A 23,912-nucleotide genomic window follows, 5' to 3' on the forward strand; every position below is an offset into this window, starting at 1 on the left:
CAAAAAGAAGACACACGCCCCTCTTCCCAGTGAAATAGAGAATCAGTCCTCTGCTAGGGTGTGGGGTGGCCTCCTGGGCCAGTCTTCACTATCTGCTTTTAGCATTGGATTGTTTCTTCACACTGAGGCCCAAACCTAGTTGTCTTTCTTCGCATCTCGCTTGCTTGCCTTCCTGACCGTGAAGTGTTGCCCCTGGCAGATCAGGCAGGCTTTGTACAGAAACCCCTCCACTGAGGAGGCGGGCTCAGCTGGGTCCTGCAAAAGCCTGAGCTAGCTGCTTGCTACCTGAGAAGCAGAAGCAAGTCTGTGTAAACTGCAGCCCCCATTGCCCCAGTGGGATATTTGCAAAGAAGGGAGAATAGAAGAGCAGGCACGTGATAGGCACTGAGGAAAACCCAGCCGCCATGACAGGATCTGGGGTAGCTGTTTCTGTTACCGTTGCAGGGGTTCCGGGAGGTTTCAGAGTGGAACAAAAACCCGCTGGTGTGTGGACTGAACTCCATTTTCTGTGAGTCTGAGTAGAGAAAGATAAACAGAACCTTTCACCGATAGACATATTTTAGAGTTCAAGTATGACATGATGGGTCCAAAATAGATTCCACATGATTGGAGCAAATCCAGAACCTGGTCCCCGAATAGCAATCAGTGCTGGAGGCTGAGCCGGCCTGCGCCATCATCACATAAAACACGGAGAAACTGCAAATCCCACACAGCTGCTAGTGAGTAAGGACAGCCCATACCTGGAGCCTGGTGCTGCAGCTCCATTTTCCAAAATTACTCAGCTTAGTTTAAATTGAGGGTCTCTTTGCCTAGCCACGAATACTTTAATGAACACTCGGAACTTTACAACGGCTTTCTCTCCATGAATTTTCTTTTCAAATGAGAGTTTCTGCTCTTTACAGCATGCTGTCAGGCAGAACTAATGACCCGGGGGCTTCATGCTAGGTTATTTTCATGAAAAACTCCAAATAACTTGAAACTATATAGGTCTTAAGCATCTCAGAAGAGAGACCCAAATTCCAGGGTCCTTGAACATGATGATGCACGATAGGATTTTGACCCGGGTTGGGGGAAGTTCTCTCAGGATGGTGGTAGGGTTCTCTATTGTGACGTAACTGACTTGCTTTGATGATATACAGATGGCAGGAAAAAAAGGAATAAAACCTAGAGAAGGCAGAGAAAGAGAAATGAAAAGTCCAGAAGACGGATGAACTTCATGCTGGCTAAGAATAACCTCTTTTATTTGTAAGCAACTATTTTTCTTTAAAATAGCCAGCAGCGGGACTCCGGAGAAGGTCTTTCATGTTTAACTGATGTTTCTCATATTTAGGAAAACGTAAAAATGTGTATAATTCAAAGGGTCAGCTGTAGGTCAGCAGCAAGCCAAAGCTAGCCTAAAGGATCCCTGCTGCTCCACGCACATCCGAGACACAGTAAGCTTGCGAGGGTTTCCTTCTGCCGCCTTTCCAAGCCACATTATTATGGATGTGCGAAAAGTGATAGCTGGAAAGCCGAATGTTTACGCAGGGACAGCTGGTACAGTGTGTGCCACCGCTGCCCTCACACTGGCCAGGAAGTCAGCACTTAAAAATGGCAGGGATGAGATGGTGGTTTTCCACGTCTGTGCTGAGAAGTCCTTTCATTGTTTAGATGTTTCCATGCGCATTTGGACTGGGCTGACTCTTACAAGGGCACGTCACGGCCTCCTTTTGTTTCACATAGTTCTTTCTGGCCATATCAATAGTCATTGTCCTTTAGGAAAGATCAAAGCAGTGTTCAGACGTTGAGAATCTCTACAGGTTATTTCTATCGACAGAAAAGTCTATGGAAAAAAATAAAAGACAAACTTCACCTTTTATTGGCATCATTGGATGATTAGTATAAATCCTAACAGCGCAAAAAATGTTTTTCTAGAACATTTCTGGTCACATCAGAGTTTCACTCTCCCCACTACTATTTGAGAATGTATGCAGGTACTAAGTAACTGTCACAAAAATTGGCCAGTAGCGGCATACTGGAGTTTAGTTACTAGGGTTACACACAAACCTTTAGTCAGTTTATTGCAAAGCATTGATTCATGACATTCAAAGGGAGCACAACACTACATAATCATAGTCTTAGGGCTCAGAGCAACCTTAAAGGTTCATCTGCCCTTGTCCCTGCCTTCAGAGACCTCAGGGAGATAAAGCACCTGAATTTCAAAAAGGCAAACTGTCTCGCTCCTTTCGCCACCTAGTTAAGAGGATTCAACCTCTAGTTTTCGTCTCCAAACACAATTGTCAATTGTCTGTGTGGAAAAGATATCCAACCTCCTTAAATCTATAAGAATAGAACGCAGATTTGCCATTTCCCCAGGCGGCGGAAGGACTGAACTCTAGGAGGGCCCAAAGGTTTTAGTTTTTGGTTTTGTTTTTTTTTTGTTTTTTTTGTTTTTTGTTTTTTGTTTTTTGTTTTTTGTTTTTTTTAATAAAGCAAGGAGGATGTTCCAGAACCAGATGGTGATTGTCGTGAATCTGCTAAGCATACTTGAACTGTCCACTGGGAACAGCTAAATGGTGAATTTATCTTAATACTATGGTGTTAACTGTGAACTGCCCACTTCTCTGTCTCCTCAAATTCCTTTTGAGTTATTTGAGCTCAGAGGTCATGCCTTCTGTGTCTTTGGCCTTACAAGACTGACCTATATGCTTAATAAATTCTACTGGATCCTTACTGTGTCGGTTTGAATGATAATGACCTCCATTGGTTCATCCATTTGGATACTTGGCTGTCAGTAGGTAGAACTGTTTGAGAAGCATTAGAAGGCGGGAGTGGACTTTGGGGTTTAAAAGACCCACACCATTACCAGTGTGTTCTCTTCCTCCAACTTACAGATCAATGTGTCCCTGCCACCGTGCCTTTGATCTGCCATCATGATCTCTAACCCTGTGAAACCCTAAACCCTGTTAAATGTTTCCTTTTATAAGTTTCCTTGGTCACAGTGTTTTATCAAAGCCATACACAGTAACTAAGACTCTTCCTAAAAAACCATAATCATTATCACTGAGTTTACACTACTGCTAGACATTTTGCCTAGCCTACTTTTTTTCCATTACTAAGTCAGATAAGATTATCTGAGACCTGAGTGGGCTAAATAGGCACCTGAAGGGTAAACAGAGGATATCTTTCAGTCATTAGCCTGCCCAGTAGCTGCTCCTAAAATATATCTTCATTAAAATTTTTCTGGTCTTGAGGGATGAATCTTGTGGGATCTGGAAGAGTTGGGAAAGGAGGTTTGCTCCCTCATCAAGGTGGAATGACTTCTAACTCCTCTGCAGAGACAGTAGACATTATATTAGAAAACCCTAGTCCTCTGAGATCAGCCAGATCGTTGCCATGAGGTGGGTAACACACTGCTGCTGAGCTACCTCAAAGCAGCTAATGTGGAATGCTCAGTTTCAGTCTTGTACTATTACCCTCTCACACAGTAGGGCAAATATTAGGCCACTGACCTAATGTGTGCCTATGCCTCACATTGATGCCCATCTTTCCAAATCTTTTTTTTTTCCTAAATGGAGGAAAGAAAAACAGAACTAAACAAAACAAACAAAACAGGCTAAAAGTAGCATCATGAAGTATTTGTCTTTCTGACTTGGTTTTGGTTCATTTATCACCATATTGTCAAAGTGTGTCCATGTTAATTCTCACAAGATATTCTCTTTTATTAAAGATGAACATTTCACAATACTGTAGATGCTTATTAAATTCCATAGTTCCTTAAATACTTACCTTTTAAAGGATATCTAACAATTTTCTAAATGATGGCCTATTTTAAAAGATACAATAAATATTATACCAAAAAGGGACAAAAATTTTATAGACATAATCATATACTCCTGAAGAACTAAAATAGTGATAATAATATTTAGAAGTGATTATATAGTGAAGGTGATTATCCTTATTACTTTATCCCACTACTATTAATTTTTTAAATGTTCAGGTATGTTTAAGTCAAACTATTTAAACTAAACCAAAGATACATTGTGGTTTTAAAATATACACATTCTTGTACCCTTTCACATGCCTACATATTAGTAGTACATTTTCAATAACTGACTTTCCATATAATTAAATTATATATTATAAATTTATTAATTTAGAGATTGCACAAGATAGTTTGTATAACATCATATATGTAAAATATGCTATTTCTAAAACTTCCATATAACCAGTTGATTCTCAATAACTCATTGAGATTTTCCTAACTGCTTGAGCTAGGTCCAAGTTTTGGTTATAGACAGGCAAATGGGTATGAACCCATGTGGGTATGACTTAACACTGATGTCAAGGGATTACATTAAGAGTTAAAACCAGAAGTGAAACAATGAAGAAACATGCTCAATCTTCCCATGATTACCTGTGATGAATTCTTTTTACTAAATTGAAGAGTATGTTTTGAATAAGATAGGGGATTTGATTTTGTTTGATTTTTTTCTGTGCTATTTACAAGCATTATGTATATAACAAAGAATTTCCACCTTCTAGATCAAAAGGTATAAATACATTCTTAAGATCCTAAATAATAATAAAATGTGAAATGATTTAGAAATAATTTGGGAGAATTTATATGTTGCATACCATATATATCTTTAATTGTGTTTATAGAATATAATTTTAATGACCAAAGCTATAAATATCAAACTAAAGTGTCAATTTAGATACCAAAATTATTTGGGGGGGGGGAGGATTTTTTAAAGTGGAAACAAATTAGAAAACATATATAGTGGCTTAGATTAATAAAAATAAGATTGAATTTTTTGAAGTGATAAAATATAAGCAAATTCAGTATTGAAAAGAGAAAGAATATCACTACACCAAATTAAGATGACTAGAAGAGCAGATGTAGAAGGCTTAAAACCATTGAAAAATCATGATAAAATAGTGAGAAAATACAATTTACTCCGACTAAAACCCAAAGCTACAGTGTATATAAAGTACAATTCCTTAGAAGAAAATCAAAATACCTCAAAGTACTTCCCTTAAAATGTTTTTAAACTAAATGTGTCTCCCAATTCGGTCTGTCACATTTTCAAGGAACAGGTAATTTCCATACAGAGTAAACTCCACTTTAGCTCACAGAAACAGATGGAAGGCCTTAAACCTAATTTTGGAATGCTGACATAATCTTACCTCCAAAAATATCGTAAGAAAAGCAAAGTATAACATAATAATATGAATATTCTTTTTGATTATGAACGTTGAAGTAAAATCCTGAATAAAGAAGGAAATTAAGTACAGTGACAGAGAATATAACCCATTATGATCACATGCAATACTAGGAATACAAAAATGGTTTCGTATTGGGAAATTTTCTAATATAAACATGACTCGATCAAACAAAGAAAAGTGAATCATCAACCTAAAAGATAAGCAACGAGCAATGATAAAATTTATAGCAGTAACAATAAAAAAAACCTAGCAAACTATAAATATAACAACATCTTAATGTGACTTGGACGATTGTTCAAAGGCAGATCACCTTTATCTTAATACCGTTGGGTCTCAGATTTTGCATACCCAAACCACAGCATTAGCACCACCTGGAAACATGGAAATTATGCCAACACTGGATCACTCACGTCTAATAAATCAGAAACTGGGGAAAGGTCTCTGTAGTGTGTGAAAAGGCTTAAGTGGGGCAGAAGAGTAGAACACAGGTGGTATGAAGATGGTAAGAGAAAAATGGCAATGGGGTGGGATTTAGATGGGTATGGGAGGGCAACAGGCAAGGAAAAAAAAAGAAGACTGTGAGTGCTCAACCCTAAATGGGATGTCTACCTCACACTCCTTCCCTCAAGGAAGGAATCTGAGTAAAAGGGGAAGGGAACTGTTTATAGGAACCAGAGGTAGTAGATGACTTTACAGTGTTTTCTTAAACAACAGAGAAGATGCAAAAGTAAACTCCTATAAGTTGTAACAAAAAGCACAAGCTCTATGTAAGCTCAAGCCAGACAAACTTCCAGCACACAGGGGATGGAGGAGAGTACACAGCCTCACCCTTAACTGAGGAGTTTTTGGCAATAGCTGAGAGGAAAAGTGAAGTCAGTTTTCTTTACTGGTGTGACCTTTGGTATATTGACCACTCTCCAGTGTAGTCCCCATATCCCAGAGGAGTTGGTCAATACAACCTGGACTCCTTGAGGTTGGAGAGAAGGAAGAAGGAAGAGAGTGAAGGAGGGAGAGAAAGCAAGAGAGAGAGAGAGAGAGAGAGAGAGAGAGAGAGAAAGGAAATTGAATGAATAAGGATACCAGATAGATCTGGAAGTTTGGGGGGGAAGTGAATATGATCATAATATATTATATAAAATTCTCAAAGAAATCATACAAATATTATTTTAATTTATATAGATATATGTATGATATCTATACATACATATATGGAATGAAATTTAATTGGGTTTACCCCACACTGGGAAATAATGTTCCCCATAGAAGACATAGATTATGATTAATTAGGTTTACCCCATACTGGGAAATAATATTCCTCCTAGAAGACACACTATCAAACAGGTCCAGGGCCAGGTATGGGCTATCTCCCTATGAGTTGCTAGTGAGGTAGACCCCCAAAACAATACGGGCAATTAGCATTGCTCTTGGTTGCCTTGAAAGACCTTGAAGGCCAAACCCTCCAGCTGAAAACATTGCAGACAAGTCCTATGAGGTGGAGAAATCATGCTGTAATGACCTGGAAACCTCCTCCCTGAAGGTTAGCTTTTATAGTGTCAGGAGGTGTTAGGTAGGTTGGCAGGGGAGTAAAGTTATCTGTAACCCTGTGAACTTTAATAAGAGCTGGCCTGACAAAAATATGCTCAATAGTGCTCAGTAGTGGCACGAATGTCTTTGGGATAACCAACCACTGTCTGATTGGATTTAAGGTCCATTCAGTAAGAGGAAACTTATGCCTGCCACTATAAACCTAGACAAGGATCTGATACTGGAGACGTCCTACTACCACCATTTTACTAAATTTATATATTGTCCAATTGCCCTCTGAAGACTATTTTTATACCCATAGATCTCAACCTTCATCAAAGAAGCCTCTTTTAGTAGCAGAGGTTATTATAGAAAACTTCAATAGATTAAATACAAAGACATGGTTACAGAATGCCAATGCGTAGAACACCCCCTCCCACTATCACAGAAGGGTAGGTAGAGAAAGTATTAAGAGCCACAGGACTAAGAGGACTGCTATGAAATAGTGTCTCTTTGATATGACAGGAATGTTAACAAACCCTCAATACCTATGGTTGCCTCTATAAGACCTGCACAAGATCAAGCCTGTCCATATAGTCCAGGATAGATGAGTAAAGCATTCACAAGGCTCCACTACTAGTTGAGAACCTATAAGAATCGGGTTGCTTCAGTAACAAGAATCCTTGATAGGACGATCAGTGGTCGTTCTTATTCCCCTGTGATATGAACCGAACTAATTGAACTCACTGAGTTATACATTTTTAAAAATGTAAGAACTCATTAATTTGAGAAAGCTATGGAAAGAAACAGGAAGAAACTAAAGGTGAGCATGAAAAGTGGGAATGATTAAGCTACACTGTGGTTATGAAAGGAATTCTCAAAAAATCAGTCTTCAAATAGTGGTGAGCTAGAATTAATATATATAAATTACAGAGAGCTATTTGTCAAAATTTTAGGGATTTTTTTATTATAGCATTATGAAATGCAGTTGTTATTTAAAATCAAAACCATCAACTTACCATTAGTGTATATAATGCCTTGTGTGAATTGTTTTTACTTGATGTCATTGTTGCTTTTGAGATGACTACATTTATTTAAGTCTGAAGGTCATAGCACTTCATGATGGTATGTCCTGCATGTCTTTCGCACTCTGTCTTCATTGTGAAAAACCCATAATGAAAGGATGTGTACTACTTGTCAGAAAAATGCTAAAATATATGGTGTGGTTTATTATTTAGATTAATGTTCATATAAGATTGCCAGTTTTTCTTAGAAGGATCACATAATAAATATTTAGGCCCTTATGTGGCATAGCCACCTCTGTAATATAAAGGCTAGCACTGGTGATATGTAAGCAAACAGGTGTCCTTGTGTTCCTGTGAAACTTTATTTACAGAGAAAAGCATTGGATCAGATTAGCCTGTCAGCCATAATTTGCTGACTGACTCCTGACTTGGGCTTTCAAAAGCAATGGGCAAGGTGTTACATGTGTTGTGAAAGTACTTGTTGCATGGCGAGAAGCACAAAGAAACTTGAGACCCTTTTTCAGAATTAGAGATTTATCTGATCCAGAAAGGAAGTCCCTCAGTTAGTGGAAAGCCAGTCAAGTTTAAACATCTGTCTTCAGTGCTTTGCTTAACTATGTCTTTTACTCAGTGCACACAAACAAAAATGTCAAAAGTCAACAAGTAGCCACACGAATATGTTTATCAACTGTAACGAACGATTGGCTAAGGATAGAAGAGTTTTCCAAAGATAGATAAAAGCATTCCGTAACGGTGAATCAGAGACACTGATTTAGACAACCTGAGGAGGAGGAAGGAGGGAGGGGCATGGAGGAGGGGGGAAGGAGGGGGGAGAAGAGAAGGGAAGGAGAAGAAGGGGGAGAGGAGAATGAGGAGGAAGAAGAAGAGGAGAAGGAGGAGGAAGAGGGGAGGAGGGGAGAAGGAGGAGGAAGAGGAGGAGGAGGAGGAGGAGGAGGAGGAGGAGGAGGAGGAGGAGATAGAGGGGCTGGATATATGGCTCTTAGTGAGTGAAATGCTTACAGGCATGGAGACCTGAGTTTGGACCCCCAGCATCCATGTAAACACTGGCTGTGGCTGTGCCATCTGCACTGCCAGAGCTAGTGTGGAAGGCTGAGAGGAGAGAATCTCTAAGGTTCACTGGGCAGCCATTATAACCTAAGCATGGAGCTCCAGATACAGTGAGAAAACTGTCTCCAAAGGTGGGGAGCAAAACCAGACACCTGATATTAGCCTCCAGCCTCCATGCTGACACACATGCGTGTGTATGTTTACACACATGCAAACCCAGAGAGTATGTCACATGGAGGAAAGACAGCAGAGATGCGGCTTGAAACAATAAAAAGAACCATGATAGAGGCCTATGTTTTCTGCATAGGAAACCCAAGAGTCAATTGAAAACTGTACAAACTAATCAGAAACTGACTAAAGAGCCACAGAGAATAATGACGAAATCAACAGGGCTCCTGGCAGTCATGAAAGTTATTTAGAAAAAAATAATCCAATGGAAAAAATGGCAATATATCCAAACCAAAATCAATTAATAAGGAATCCTTAAAAGTAAGAAAAATACACAGCTAGGCAAATGTCCATCATAGCTTTCTCCCCTTGGTGTTTATGGCTGGCAGACTTCTCCCCTATAGAGCCTGCTCCTGCTGCGATCTGCTAACCTGCCTCCCGATCCAGCTGTGTACCATACACGCTGACTCCTTGTTCAGCTGTATGCAGTGACCCTGCCTCTCTGCTCCACTCTGTGGAATAAACACACCGAGTTCCTGAATTCTGTGGTTTCTCCATCTGAGAGCCCAGTCCACCAGAGTCCTAAATTTTCTATTTGTCTTTTCTTTATTCCCTTACAGCCCCCAGTCAGGTAAGTCCCTGGGGCTGAAGAGGACCCAGCAAACCATCATTCAACAAAGCTTCAGCGTAACTAAGTAAATGACTTAGTCAAATGTATTTAACAGAAGATTTATACAACTTAGTAGTTCACAGTGAATGAATGGCCACTTTTAAAATCATTTCTAGCATCATCTGTAAAACTAAACATTTTTATTTTAATTTTCATTTATTTAAAATCAGGTTGAATAACTTTTCTATAAATTGTTAACTATTTTATTTCCATAATTTGCTTCTTCATGTCCCTAATTGTCTCTTAAGTTGTCTTTATTAGTTTATAGGTTTTTTTAATAAACTATGCTGGGGTTTTCCACTGATGAGAGCATGTCTGGATTACAGCAAGAATGCGTGTATTGGTGGAAAAAGCAAGAGAGGCAGGGATGATCTGATCACAAGGGCCTTCAAGGTTAAGGGAAGAACTCCAGTTTGTAGCTAAAGAGCTAAGAACCGGCTTGCTAATCAGTTTGAAATGGAGGATGACTGGGCTGACAAGATGGTTAAGCAAGTAAAGCCGCTTGCTAAGCAAGCCTGACCACATCAGTTCAATTCCCATAAGTCTTGCAAAGGTAGGAAGAGAGAACTGACTCTACAGAACTGTTCTTCCAACTCTACACATACGCCGTGGCATATGTGTGCTCCAAACACATATACTTTGCAAGCACACACACACACACACACACACACACACACACACACACACGCACACGCACTTATAATACTAAGTATAATGGTGATGTATGGAAAATAAATGTAGACTGACATAATCGATTTTTTGTTTTGTGAAGATCGTTCCTACCACAGTTGAGCAAATGGATAGGGAAAGGCCAATTTTGCCATAGTCCTTCTGAATAATGAAACAAATAAAAAGCTCTCTTTTATGGAGTACCCATTAAATGCCAAGCACCTCACATGAATTATTGTATATCCCCATAAGAAGCTTGTGGGTTAGACAGTGTACTGTTTAGTTTGGACTAAGCCAATGAAATAAGAAAACACTGGCATGAACATCTCCAGGGACAACATATGTCTCTCTGCTATAACACAGCCCTGCCAGGGTTTCAGCTCATCAGGGAACAACAGCTCCACACAACAGTCCAGGACTGAGAGCTTCTTCCCGCTGCTTCTCCAAACCCTGTGCTTTGTTTTAGCCTCGTTCCTGGGCTGAAGGCCTCGCCGCCATATGACTACGGAAAAATCGGCCTGCTGATTTCATGGCAGTAGATCTGAGCCAGTCCTTCCCATGCTGTCTACTGAAGAGATCTTAATCACATGGAAACACACCCCAGCAAGGAAAGCTGGGAAATATGTCTAGCTCTGAGCTCAGTGGAGAGAGAAAAGCACAAACACGTGAGTGGCTACCATACTCTGCCCTTGTCAGTGCCATTGCCCTTGCAAACACGGGAAAGTACAGCTCGGAGATGGCAAATCACTTTCTTAAAGTGATGTTAATGACAGTAGCTGAAAGCAACCCTAAGTCAACCCTAAGTTCTTGATCTGCTCCCTGCTCTGATGATCTCCTTAGGTCCTGAGCTTACTGCTAGTCTGCTCTGGAGACCCCAAAGAGGGGACAAAATCAAACTTGTCTTCATTAGACTCCTAACACTGCAGGTTATAAAACAACCACCTTTGAGTCAAAGCTGGCCAGCTACCTACTTGCTTAGTTTTACCCTAACAGCCCAACGTACCCTTTCACATGTTGTAGACAGCTGTTTTTACACCGAAACATCACAGTCAACAATAGGACTTAAAACCCAAGTCATTTATCACTCGGTCCTGACAGACAGCTTGAAGTGCTTCATTGCAGACTATCTTTGTTGATCAACACATTGTCCCTCTGGAACCCTTGTTAGTCAAGGACAGAATGCATACTTATAAGCTGATTGGAGGAAAGGATGAGGTTCCCACCTGTCCACTGAAGACAGCAACAGCAACTCATCATAGTCAAGTAAGAATTCTATCACAAATGTAAGAATTCTATGCTCCATTTAGGAAGAGAAATTAATGTTAAAATATGCATTTCAGATAGGACCAAAGAGGAGTAATATCAGTGCCACAGTGGAAGGCAACAGAGTAACTCGAGGAATAACAAACACATTCTGGAGTGGTTCCCTTCGTACAGCGTGGGTAAAATTCGTTAATACCATATGTTTGTCGTATGCAGGGAGGCATGGTCTGACTATGAATTTTGGAATTTTACCAGCAAACTTGACAGTCTGAAGTGGCAGATTCGCTGAACTGCTCTTCTCCATGCAGGCTGTGGATGAAGGTTCTGAGGGGGGAGAGAGAGGGAAGCAAAGAGGCTGCTCTGCCTGCAGCTTGAGAGGAATGGGGCTGGAGGGCACATTGTTGTCAATCTCAATCAGTCCCACATGCCCACATTGGGATAGAGGGAAGTCCTGCTGCCACCTTCATAGATTCGCTTTTGCTAAATTGGATTTTAACAAAGAACAATCTGATTGGCTGTCAAGCTATCCAGCTGTGAGATTAACAGGACCATATCCACTAATTGGGACTTGTTAGGTACATCATCATTCATTAAATCAATACGCCCATGAAAGAGAAGACCAGCAAGCAAGGCAATCTCTCAGAGGACCTAATTTCTCTCCCTCTTTTGGAGTAGGATGTTAAATGGGCTCATTCTATTTAACTTAAGCTGTGCGTTCTATACTGATGATACAGTCTTCGCTTCTTCGGGTCAGAATCAAGTTTGAGGAATCGGGCCTTCTTTGTTGGATCAATTCTGAAATGTACTGCTCATCTTCACGTAGTGAGTGATACAGCAAAAGAAACGACGTTTTCACGGATGGGAGACCTGTTACTGGACCACTGTTTCTCACCAGAGCAGCATGCACATTTTCCCAGAATGAGAGGCAGTACATGAAATGCCCAAAGTCATAAATAAGTGAACAATTTTCCCTTCATGTCACAGAGACCCCACTGAGCTGCTGGACTTCCTAACACCCAGACTTCTGGCAAAGCTTGGTCTTCAGCCAGCTCCAGAGTGGAAGTCAAAGCTATAAACAGCGATTAAAGTTCACTAGTGTCTTTCTCTTCCAAAAGCTTGCCATGATATTTGAAGAGCAGTGGATACGAATAGACTTCCTTTTCCTTCTCTTTTACTTTCGAAGCATCAATGTTTGTCCTTGGTTTTCATTCCTGTTTCACCCCCAACTCCCACTTCCACCCCCAACCCCACTTCAGTGGAAAACTCCAGGGCTTGAGTTATTGTAGCATAATTCAAGCTCCGATGCTGGAGGGCTGCTTGGCCTTCAGGTTTGTGTCTCGATGCATGAAAGGCGTGAGTTATTACATAGTAACTCACATCATGTTGTGTCTTATTGCTTAATTAGCTTTCCTATCACAGTGATACATTTTTGCATCAGCAAATGTGCTGCCTTCATTTGACTAGAAACCTTTTCTTTACTTCCTGCTAGGGAGGCGGGACTATCGTGCAACCATACACTGAAGGTGATTTGACTCTCTCAGGGCTGGAATTCAAACCATCATTACTTATAGAAATGCAATGTCAGAGTCTCCCTCCATATTTCCGTTTCTGTATATGAATAGGCTAGGGTTCCTCATCTTTTGTTCCCTGGTTAAAAAAAAAAGGGCGGGGGGAGTTGCTTTTTTGGCATTTGTGCAGATAAAGTAGTAGGAGGAACAGATTTTGTTCCTTCTTTTTCCTGTCCAATTGTATAACTGTTCCAGTTTCTAAACATCTGCTATCCCATTAAAAAAAAAAAAAGCTGGTTTTAGGTTTGCAGGTGTGATCACAAGGGATACAACATCTGTGGGGAGGGCTCACAAATGAAGAGGAATATATGCAAAACTGGCAGATGATATCAGCTGCCACTAAGTACCAGCCGTCACAGTGGTTATTCTAAAGCCTCACAAATTCACAAATTGGGAGTCTGAAGTTTAGAGTTTCCCCCAGCTGCATGTCCCGAGTTTGTGTTCTGCCCAGCAGTGAGGAGCAAAGGGTACACTGACTCTTAACTTCTCAGGCTCAACTCACATGCTGCCTGCCAAACAGCCATCTCCGCTGCCACAAAGACACGCACAAATTATAAGTTCAGTTCTGTGGGAAACTGCTCTGCGCTCTTGGGTGGGATGTGCTGTCAGGTGCAGACATGGAGAGGACAGAGGATAGGCTCAGAGAAAAAAAAAAAACTAATCTCCCTGTTCTCACAGCTGTTAGAAAGAACATAGCAGACCACGTAGCACCACATGGGGAAGACACAGAATGGGCAGGAGGCAAAAGACTAGCATGGGGGAAAGTCTCCAACAGAGCCTCCACTGGAGTTTCCATGGAAAAGAAGACCGAGGCTGTCAACACTTTAGGATGAGTGCTTTTGCATAATCTTTACTGGCTTTAAACTATCCTAGTGCTTCCTGGCTGGTTGGCCCTTGGCCCTGGGATCATTGCCTCCAAGAAAACCAGGGCTCCATGAAGGAGATATGGCTCTAGAATGGTTCATGTGCATATCAAAGGAGTTTCTGAACCCCCAGTCACCTTGAAGAATCAACTAGCCTCTGTCCTAGAACAGGCTTTCCCACTGTGAGGATTTTAAGATGCCAAAACTGTATATAAAGAAAACCCACCCATATGCACATACTATATAAAGATGTGCTCTGGTTGCCATGGCATCCCACCATAAGGGATGACCCCTCAAACTGTAAGCCAAAATAAACCCTAAATTGCTGTTATTAGGTATTTTATTTTGGCACAGTAGTGAGAAAAGTAACTGATGTAGAAAATGAGTACTGGCCACCGGAACTGGTTTATGGAAAATACATTGCAGAGTTTAGAACTTCAGGCTAGAAAAATTCTAGAAGGATGTAAGCACAGCTTAATAGGTCATTCTGGTGGAAGTCCGGAAGAGCTGACTGTTGAAAGGGATACAAAGAGTACAAGTCTGGCCCCTGAAATTTCAGTGAACACAGATTCAGGGCTGGAAGGTACTCATGTTAGTTATATCCTGACAGAGACTAGCGCTGTGTTCTGCCAGTGTCCTTGATGATGCTGAATGCAAACATAATGGACTGATTAGTTTTGGCTAACAAAATCTTAATGCAGAATAACTATTATTCAGACCATGGCAAGGCTACTGTTGACTACTCTCACCAAGCCTACAGAGAAACAGGGCAACAGTGGACCAAGGAGATATGAAAACAGTGCTGTCTGGCAGGGAAATTGGGGAGTGGTAGAGTGAAAGACAATGGATGCTAGTAAAGCAACTGTATCTGTTAAAGCAATTAGCACAAGTGAAGACTCTTTCTGCATTAGTCCAACAGGAAAGGGGCCCCGAGGGCAAGACCCTATTCATCAAGGGCTCCATCTTGTGAAAATGCATTTATTTGAAATTAAAATGCCACTTGAGGGGTTCCCTGCCTGAAAAACAGACACTTAGGGTCAGCCCAGATGGCACACATTGGCTGAGGCAGCATGTGTGGTCCAAAGGGGCAGGGTACATATTGAGCTGTCAGCAGAAGTTGTCAGTGACATCCACATAGTACTGTTTTTACAGTTATGATAGATGGAAGAGTGACAAGATCATAGAGGCTTGTGCCAAGAAACCAGAAGGCTACTGAGACCAAGCAATGTGCGCTAGAGTAAGATTTTGTGCTGGTAAGATTTTTGTCAGTTTGACACAATCTGGGGTCATCTAGTGTTGGGAACAGGAAAGCCTTTTGGCCCACGGATTTCCAGGGAAAGCACAAATGTTAAACACCCAAGATTTTCCCTTCAAAGGGAAGGTCAACATATTTTTCTAAAAGGATGGAGATAGGAGGTGACTAATAGCCTGCTGATCTGTATTATCTGTCGGGCCAGGGCTGGAGGTGGATAGCAATCTCAATGGCATTGTCATTGCCTGTATAGCCAGGGTCTCCCCCAGGCTCTCACAATCACGATTAGAAATGACTCTTAAATTATTTATATAGCCAAAGGTTCCCACAAGCTCCTACAACTAATATCAAGTGGTGACTAATAACCCAAATGAAATTTCCACCATCTGTATGGCCAAGACTAGGCTGCCACATCCTCCCTTAGGCCCTTAAGCTAATACAGGTGGCCTAACTCCAGAACCCATCTTTGTGGAAAAAATGCCATGCACTCTAAGTTGAGTTTTGATGTAATTTTTGCCTCCTTGTGTACTGGGGATTGTGTTATACCAGAAATGTATTTTCCCAAATTATATTAGAAACTAAGCCACCTGGCATCACAGACTTCCCAAAGTCTGATCCAGGTTAATGAAGTCGACCTCAACTCAGTTTTCATTCTCACCCTTTTGTGGATTCTTTCTCTGCCTGCCATGACACCTTCCAAGACTCCGTCAGTCCAGGAAGAGGGAACCATTGAGAAAGTGCCTCCATAGTATTTGCTTGTAAGCAAGCCTATGAAAATTTTTCTTGCTTAGTGGCTCATGTGGGAGGGTCCAGCCCACTGTGGGCAGGGCCACCCATGAAAAGGTGGTTTCCAAATTGTATAAGAAAGCAAGCTAGCCAAATCATGAGGAGCAAGCCAGTAAGAGGCATTTACTTACGATCTGTCTGCTTTGGATTCTGACCCCAGGTGTGCCTGCCTTGAGTTTCTTCCAGGGCGTTGTGCAGTGGTTGACTATGCTGTGGAAGCATAAGATAAAATAAATCCTTTCTTTCATACATTGCTTTTGGTGATGGTGTTTATCACAGTAACAGAAAGGAAACAAAAAGACTCAATGCAAGCAAACTCTAGGGAGCTGGTACATAAACCTGTGACAGTAAAACCTGAATTTCAGTGGAGAGCCCATGATGTTAGAAATGCCAGAACTCTTTGCTTATGAATCTTGCACAAAACGAGACATTTCAATTCATATTTCCTATGTTATCTGCTAACTGTAATGAGTCTGGACAAAGCTAATTACAGGGATCCTGCAGAGTATGTGGAGGGGAGGAGTCAGCTTCCATAGCTAGGGGTACTGTAGGAGACCCAATTCCTAAATTTAACCCTCAAAGAAAAGTGGAGTTTCTACAGAGACTTCTTATAACCTCAGTCTTTGGAAAAGTTGGTTTCATCCATAAGAAGGAAAGAATAAAAATGCCCTCAGAATATTATGGACCTGCCAGCACAGAAATTTCAGAAAATGGAAATCAAAGTAAATAAGCCCCCTTCTTCAAAATCATTGCTTTGAGAGCCACATATTTGACTGACCACTTGGTAGTCCTTCATAATTTAGTGTGAAAACTTATTTTAGATGGTGATATCCAAATATCATGCTGGGAGAAGAACTTTGGTGGGAGTAACTTTTTCAATTCAAATATTAATTTTAAAGCTCTGTTGCCTACTCCCTTCTCAAGAAGGGAAGTACATCACATGGTGAGAGATTATAATCTCCAGCTGCCAGGCACAGGTGCATGCAGCTTATGGATTTATCTATAGCATTTATGGAGATTGAAGTCAAGCCGAGAAGGCAGCTGTTGCTGAGAAGATGGCCAAGAAGGAGTCATTCAAAGAATGGCCAATCCCATTGCTGAGCCAAGGACAGCAAACATGTCTGCTGACGTCCAAGACAGAAAGAAGGAAAAGGCATAGGGTTTCAAAGTTTCATGATGTTCGTCAAAGATAAAGGCACTCAGTATCTGTTCATTTTATCAGGAAACCTGGTCTTCCTGGAGCCACAGGCCCAGCCACAGTGGCACTATTAGTGATAGCAGGCTGTGTGGACAGAAGCTCCTAATGAAGGCCTGGTCGAGAGTCAGAAGAACTACTGAAGAACATTGGTCATATATGAGAGGGTAAAGACAAGAGAAAGAGGAGGGCCAGGCAGGCAGTGTATGTTCAAAGTACACCTTATAAATGTGTAGAACTGTGACACTGAAATGTATTGTTTATATTATTAATATATCTAAAATATTTTTAAAATGTAATGAAAAGCCTGAATACTCAATGTAGTAAAACCTAATGATCAGTGGAGTCCTTTCTTTAATTATTTACTAAACACAAACTCCCATGTTAAACACACATTCCCTGTATCTTCAGTTGGCATTTAATGGCCAGAATTGAATCTAGCTGTAGCCTCATTGCATTGATTCTCAAACATCAAATGTATTCCAAAAGAGTGAGGGTTCATGGTCCCGCTGTGCTCCTTGGACTAGTCAGAAAAAAAGGGTCTGTATCGGGCATGGGATGAAGTGGTCCAGATGAGACTCTGTGGGTACTCAGGGTACTGGCTATTCACAGACAGTACGAGCATAGGCTCTCAAAGCAAAAACAAGGGCATTAGATGTGTCATTCAGTGCCATCAATACTCAGCTTTTCCTACTGGCCAGAAATTACAAAAGAAAAAAAGTTCTATATTTTCACGCATACTGGAAAAAGGTTAGACTGTGTCCCCCAAGACATACACACACACACACACACACACACACACACACACACACATACACACACACGATAACGCATTAGTTCACAAATACAATGACCTGGAAAACTTTGCCAACTCCTTATGACCAATATTCGCCTCTTACAATGATGTATGGGCACTGGATCAGGGCCCAGTGACCTGGTGCTGCCCTCCAGACCACAGCAGCTGCTCCTCCTGAAGCCAAGCTCTACCAGCTTATGTTCGCTGCTGCCTCACCAGCATGCAGCTGCCTTCGCTCATCTCTCTGTGGAGGAGAGGGGTTCCTGCCTTCTTGAAAAAGTGACATCAGCTGTGCCCATTATCCATGGCTCCACCCACATTCCTAACCTCCTCTCAAAAGCTTTTCCCTAGGCTATCTCCATCCCTGTCTTGGCAGCAACTCTTGGACTAGGTTGTGACCACAGCTGTTCTACCTACAGTGTAGCTGGTAGGTCAGAGAGTGACCCAAAACAGCTGCATGGTCCAGCACAGGCTGCAGAGCATGGGGAGGAGAGTATATAGGACCCCGGGCTTGGTGAAGATGTATAATCTGCCTGGGCAGGTGACCTTGTAGGTATAAATGGTTGACGTGAGTGTTAGATCATCTGAATAGGCATGTTTCTGCCTTGTTTGAAGAAGGAGGTGGATTGAAGGGAGATTAAGGCCCATGCCACTGGCATTATTTGACATGGCTCTTGAAAATTAGCAAATCAAATTAAATTTAGATATGTCAAGATGATCTTTCAAAAAATTTTTGGAACGACATGTGTCTATTGGCATTGCATTGTTGATAAGGTCCAGGCATGACAAATGAGCTCTTTAAAGAACAGCAAAGCCTCTGTTCGTGCGCGCAAGGACTTTTTAGTGTAGCCAGATTTGAGTGTTACCCAGAGATTGCTGAACCCTTTTGAAGCCCTCTGTCTGCAGCCACCTTTGAAGATGAAGTTTGTTCAGAGTTCTGCTTTGCTGAAGCACAGATGCTTAGATGCCTGGTGGCCCTGGCCACATGGCTATGCAATATAGGACGCTCAAGTGCCTGTTTGTGTCCATACGGACCCCATTGGCCCAGCAGGATTTGGCTCAGGTTACCTTGTTTTTTGCTTCACCATATACAGCTAAAACTGGCCCCATACATGGCCACACCACCTCAGCTGCCTGTTAGAGCACTACACAGGTTGTGCTTATTTCTGGGAACACCCATACTTGATCTCCTTTAGATCTGTGTCCTAATATGGCCTTTTAGGGCCAGAGCTCATGTTTTAGCGTGTTCCTCTGACACTCAAGGGTAGCCTGGCATCAGGTAGTCCCCATCTGGGCATCTCTGTTCCAGCAGTGTGCTTTGCTGGAGTCAATATGTTTTTGAAACAGCACACTGGAAGCATCTTATGAATTGCAAACCTGAATGACCTTGAGAGATCTGTATGCCTCTTTTTCCAAATCTTAAATAGATCCCAACTATGTTAGTGTTTATTTTAAGCTCTTGCCATGATCTAACTCCACCTACCTACCATTTCAGTAGAACATTTGCTGTATTCAAAGTGCTTTGCTAGACTTATAATGACCGTGGATTAAACAGGAGGGCTTTCACAATTTCTCAGAACCCAGGGATTAAATACTTCTGTGTTGCACACAGAGGAGATTAGGAGATTCTTTTTGGAGACTACAGAAAAGATGCGACATGAGGTTGATGTAAAGGACAAATAAAAGAGATTTGATTAAAATAAAGAGAGGATATAACAGGTAAATATGTTATGGCATGAAAGTGTGATAGAACAAGGCTTAGGAAGTGGCTACATTATTCATTGGATGCTACTAAGATTTAAAATGTCTGATTTTTAATGACATTAGAATCCAGTCTGAGGCTATCTGATTTGACCTTGTAAATTCACTGAAGTGAAGTTAGTCAGGAAGGATATGTGGATAAGAAATTGTATCTTGTATACCAAATAAGAGATAGTAAAATGAAAGAGTGATAGATGCTGAGACCCCTTCCTGCCAGTCAGCAAGATGAGACCACTCAAAGCTGGAAACTATGATGTGACCATCCCTGACACAAGGTTTGCTCACAAAAGGACATTTCAGAAGAATTATAGACCATCTGTCAGAAGGGATAAAGAAAGGAGATCTGAGATGGTTAGTATTTACCCTCTCATGTACTTGATGGGAAGGAGGTTGGCTCATGTCCCCTCCCCACCCTAGCCAGGTACACCTCTAAGGATTCACCCCTCAAATCTGAAAGCAAATTTAGGAAGAAGAAACTGTGATGAGACTTTGTTACACCTGGAGGCACCACATCCCAGGAAGATGCATAAAGTATCTTAGACATAGGATTCTGAGACAAAGTAAATAGGTGTGTCACAAATTAGGAAGGTTGCCTCATTTCTAGTTTTCATATATGCTGAGAAAAGAGGAATGATTCCAGGTTTCCCATAGACTTAGCTCAGGTCTCCAATACAGAATGAACAGTAATGAGGGGCTGTTCTAAGGAGGATACAGAGGGTTATCTACCAGAAGTGACAGGTGAATACTACAGTCCCCAATGAGATAGATACATGGGCTTCAAATATCACCTACAGATCCACAGTAGCTAACCAGGGGCTGATTACTACGCCTGGAGATGAAGCCAGGAAAAGTATCTGATAAAGGAGAGCTTGATACCTTGAACAGCTGCAGTTCCATTTTTTCCATTTTTTTCCATGCAATTTTTTCCATTCACACTCACCCTCCTAATGCTGCCGTACAGCACAACTGCCCGAAACAGGAAAGATAGAGAGAATGGGCCATACTCTACTTCTTTATATCCAACTTCCAGAACCTGAGAAGGTTTTAACTTAGTAAAGAATAGGAGATTTAAATTGAGTCAGAGATTTATATAACTAAATTGAAAAATCAACAAAGTGATTATCAGTTTAGGGCAAACATAGAGCTGTATGTGTTGGGAAGTTGAGAAATCCCAATAAAAAGAATTTAAATCATAACTAGGTAACGACCTGTTACAAAACTAGTACCAAGGAATGGGGAGGTAAACACCTTATGGACCAAACTATGAAAACTAATTCCTGAGTAAACACACAAAGAGAAAGTGAGATAGAAGAGACATTCAGCTTTAGTCTCTCTGTTTTTCTACTTTAGAGAGGAGACCTCTCTAAACTTCACAAAAACCTGTGACTCACAGCACCAGGAAAATACACATTTGCAAAACTTTTTGTATAACTTCTGAGAAGATCCTATTTTCCCTTAACAAAGCAAAACTTCCGAGTAAGATGAGGAGGATATTGATGACCTAGCACAATGGTGTGATGTGGTGGGAAGAGCATCGATGACTAAGCATGGTAGCATAAGGAGCTGTGTTTCATAGTAGAAACTCCAAATCTATTATCAGCATGTCAACGCTTTCTAACTTCCAGATCCACCCATGTAAGAGCTCCCTTTGAGTAGTCTTGAGACTTTCCAACTCATCAGGTCGCAAACGGAGTCCTAGTCTTCCCCACAATTATATTTTTCCTCCTAAGTTCCTTACCTTTATGAGAACCTATAGAAATCTGGAAACTCTTGATTCCTGTTTGGAGGTCCCCATGTTTCCACTGGTCATGCTTCTTCTTTCTGCAACCTAACAAAATACCTACCTCCATTACCCCATCTTTCCTCTCTCTCCCCATCAATTACTGAGACGATGAAGCTGCGGTGCATCTGTTAGCATCTAGGTCCATGTCTTATTCTTCAAACTCCTCAAGCTGATGCCTCACCTGACCCTTGCTATGTGAGCTTAGTATGTAGATTTTAGTCTGCCCTCCAAACATACCATTTACCTTGCCATTCTGTCAATGTCCCATGCAACTCCAGAGCTTTTTGCCTTGCACCCTGATAGCTGGCTGAATTCTATCTACCCATCAGGGTACAAAATAGATGTAACTTACCAAAGAAGCCTTTTCCTTCCAGGTATGGATCTCCTGCCTCTCCCGAGTTCTCTCAGCACCCTATTATTCCTACAGAACTAGGGCCACTGTATATTACAATGGCCTATGGCTGACCTGCCAGTTCCTTGAAAGCCAGGATAGGGATCTTTATTCCCAAGCTATGGAAGCTCCTGGATAGAGCAGGTGTTCAAGAAAGAGTAGGGAACTGGTTGAACAAATGCATGAGTAATTAAGCAGAAATGCAAATGCTCGTGACAACACAAAGATGAAGGGAACATTTCTAGGTTTCTATGTGCTGGCAAGCATTGGCAGCCTCAAAATTATCTCCACACCTTTGTTCCTACTGCTTCACCAGCTTGGAATGACTTCTTTCTCCTGCCCCTATCCCCAGACCTGCTGAACTGGTGAACACCCACATTTACTTCTCTGAGCCTCTTCAGAATCTGTCACCTATGAAATATGTTTTCCCATGGGATTATATGGTGTCTTATAATTTCTCCAATGGTTTTGTTACACTAACTCCTTTCACTGTGTTGAGAAAACATTTGACTTAAAAGATAAAAGGTTCTTTGGGTTTTGTTGTTGTCTGTTGCCATTGATTTCTCACCAGACTTACCACAGACAGAGGACTCAGTGACATGCTGGGAAAAGTTGGCATGGAATAATCCCTGTTGATTAATTAACATCATTAACAATCATCAATTTCTTTCTGTTCAGCAATAAGCCTTATGAAATTTTCCTAGTCATTCCATTTTAAGTCTAGGAGTGAGTCAGTGAGCTGGGCCTTCTTGGGAAATAGATTTTCTGATAATAGCTGTGGTACCTTTAATCCAAACAGCAAGCCTGGAAAATCCATTCATTTAGCAAACACTTATTAGGGTAAATTATGTGCTAAGCCCTCTCCAATCACATTACCACTCCCAGAGTCTTACCCACCTGCCATAAACATTCATAATGAGGGTGATTGTCAGGTTCCCCTGGTGCAGGGCCTGACACAGGCATTCTTGTGTTTATGTTCCCAAGGGAAGAGGAATGAAGGCACCAAGGTAAGGCAGAAGAAAGTGAAACACAATGTGGTCCCAGTTAAATCTAACTGTAGCCTGTACTGACAAGGAGCCATGGACCATGAATTTCTCTTCAGATTTGGCTCTGTGACAAAAGGCTGACTTTTATGTTTCCTCAGTCATTGCCTATAGGCTGGTAATGTATCTCACAAGATACAAAGGCTCTCCTTTAGCAATAGTAATTCTCCAGGGAAGGGGAAGCTACAAGTTAACAGTGAATACTCCAAGAAGATGGACTATATATGCACTAGTCGGGGAAAGGCAGTCCCATGGGGAACCAGGAGCATCTACAACAGATAGGAATAGATCTACTTTTGATAAAGAAGGTGCTTCATCCCTTAAATCTAGGAAATAAGGAATAGACTTTAACCAGGAGCGAAGCAAGGACTTGGCTTTAGGATGACATTACCAGGGGCTTTATGGTGACAAGACATGATAGGGGACTGACCAGTTCTCACAGTTCTCTAAAACACAATGTAGATAGGGCATGTCTTCAAAACAAAATCTTGAAGAAATTAAATAAAAGAAAACTGTGAGGATCTGAGGAGCTCATGGTGGTGCGTGTCTAGAATCCCAGCTAGCTAGCTTCAATAGGATCAGGACTTGGAGGTCATTGTCAGCTAAAGGGAATAGTCAAGGCCTGTGCTACACAAGACACTGCCACAATCAAATGACGAGAAACAGAAAAGATCTGAAGAGGTAACTAATGTATTGAAACTAAGATCACCAGTCATGAAATGAGCTGACCCTTTGCTTCCGTGTGGCTCAGTTAAGTCAACCTCCTTCATTCTCTACAAGGAGCCATAGCAAGCCCTGAAGCTTCCTTTCCTTTAACGCTGAACGTTTTCTACCTTTCTATCTCTCTCAGCATTCAAGCTGCTAGGCATCATAATTATT

The 23,912-nt window shown here is 41.3% G+C and overlaps 1 long non-coding RNA gene across 2 annotated transcripts; it reads right to left on the minus strand.

The window, feature by feature from the left end:
• Window positions 1-1,208: 1,208 nt before the first annotated feature.
• On the minus strand, window positions 1,209-22,338 carry LOC148005873 (uncharacterized). 2 transcript variants are annotated; one of them, XR_015620281.1, is made up of 3 exons: window positions 21,952-22,338; window positions 16,196-16,274; window positions 1,209-1,822 (listed from the first exon to the last, which is right to left on the minus strand). It is a non-coding gene; the product is annotated as an uncharacterized LOC148005873 (long non-coding RNA). The 2 variants fall into 2 exon arrangements; XR_015620282.1 differs by having other exon boundaries at window positions 1,209-1,752; window positions 21,952-22,314.
• Between the last annotated feature and the right edge of the window lie 1,574 nt (window positions 22,339-23,912).

Source organism: Rattus norvegicus, chromosome 5 (genome assembly GCF_021556685.1).
Source record: "Rattus norvegicus strain SHRSP/BbbUtx chromosome 5, alternate assembly SHRSP_T2T, whole genome shotgun sequence".
Taxonomy (NCBI): Eukaryota; Metazoa; Chordata; class Mammalia; order Rodentia; family Muridae; genus Rattus; species Rattus norvegicus.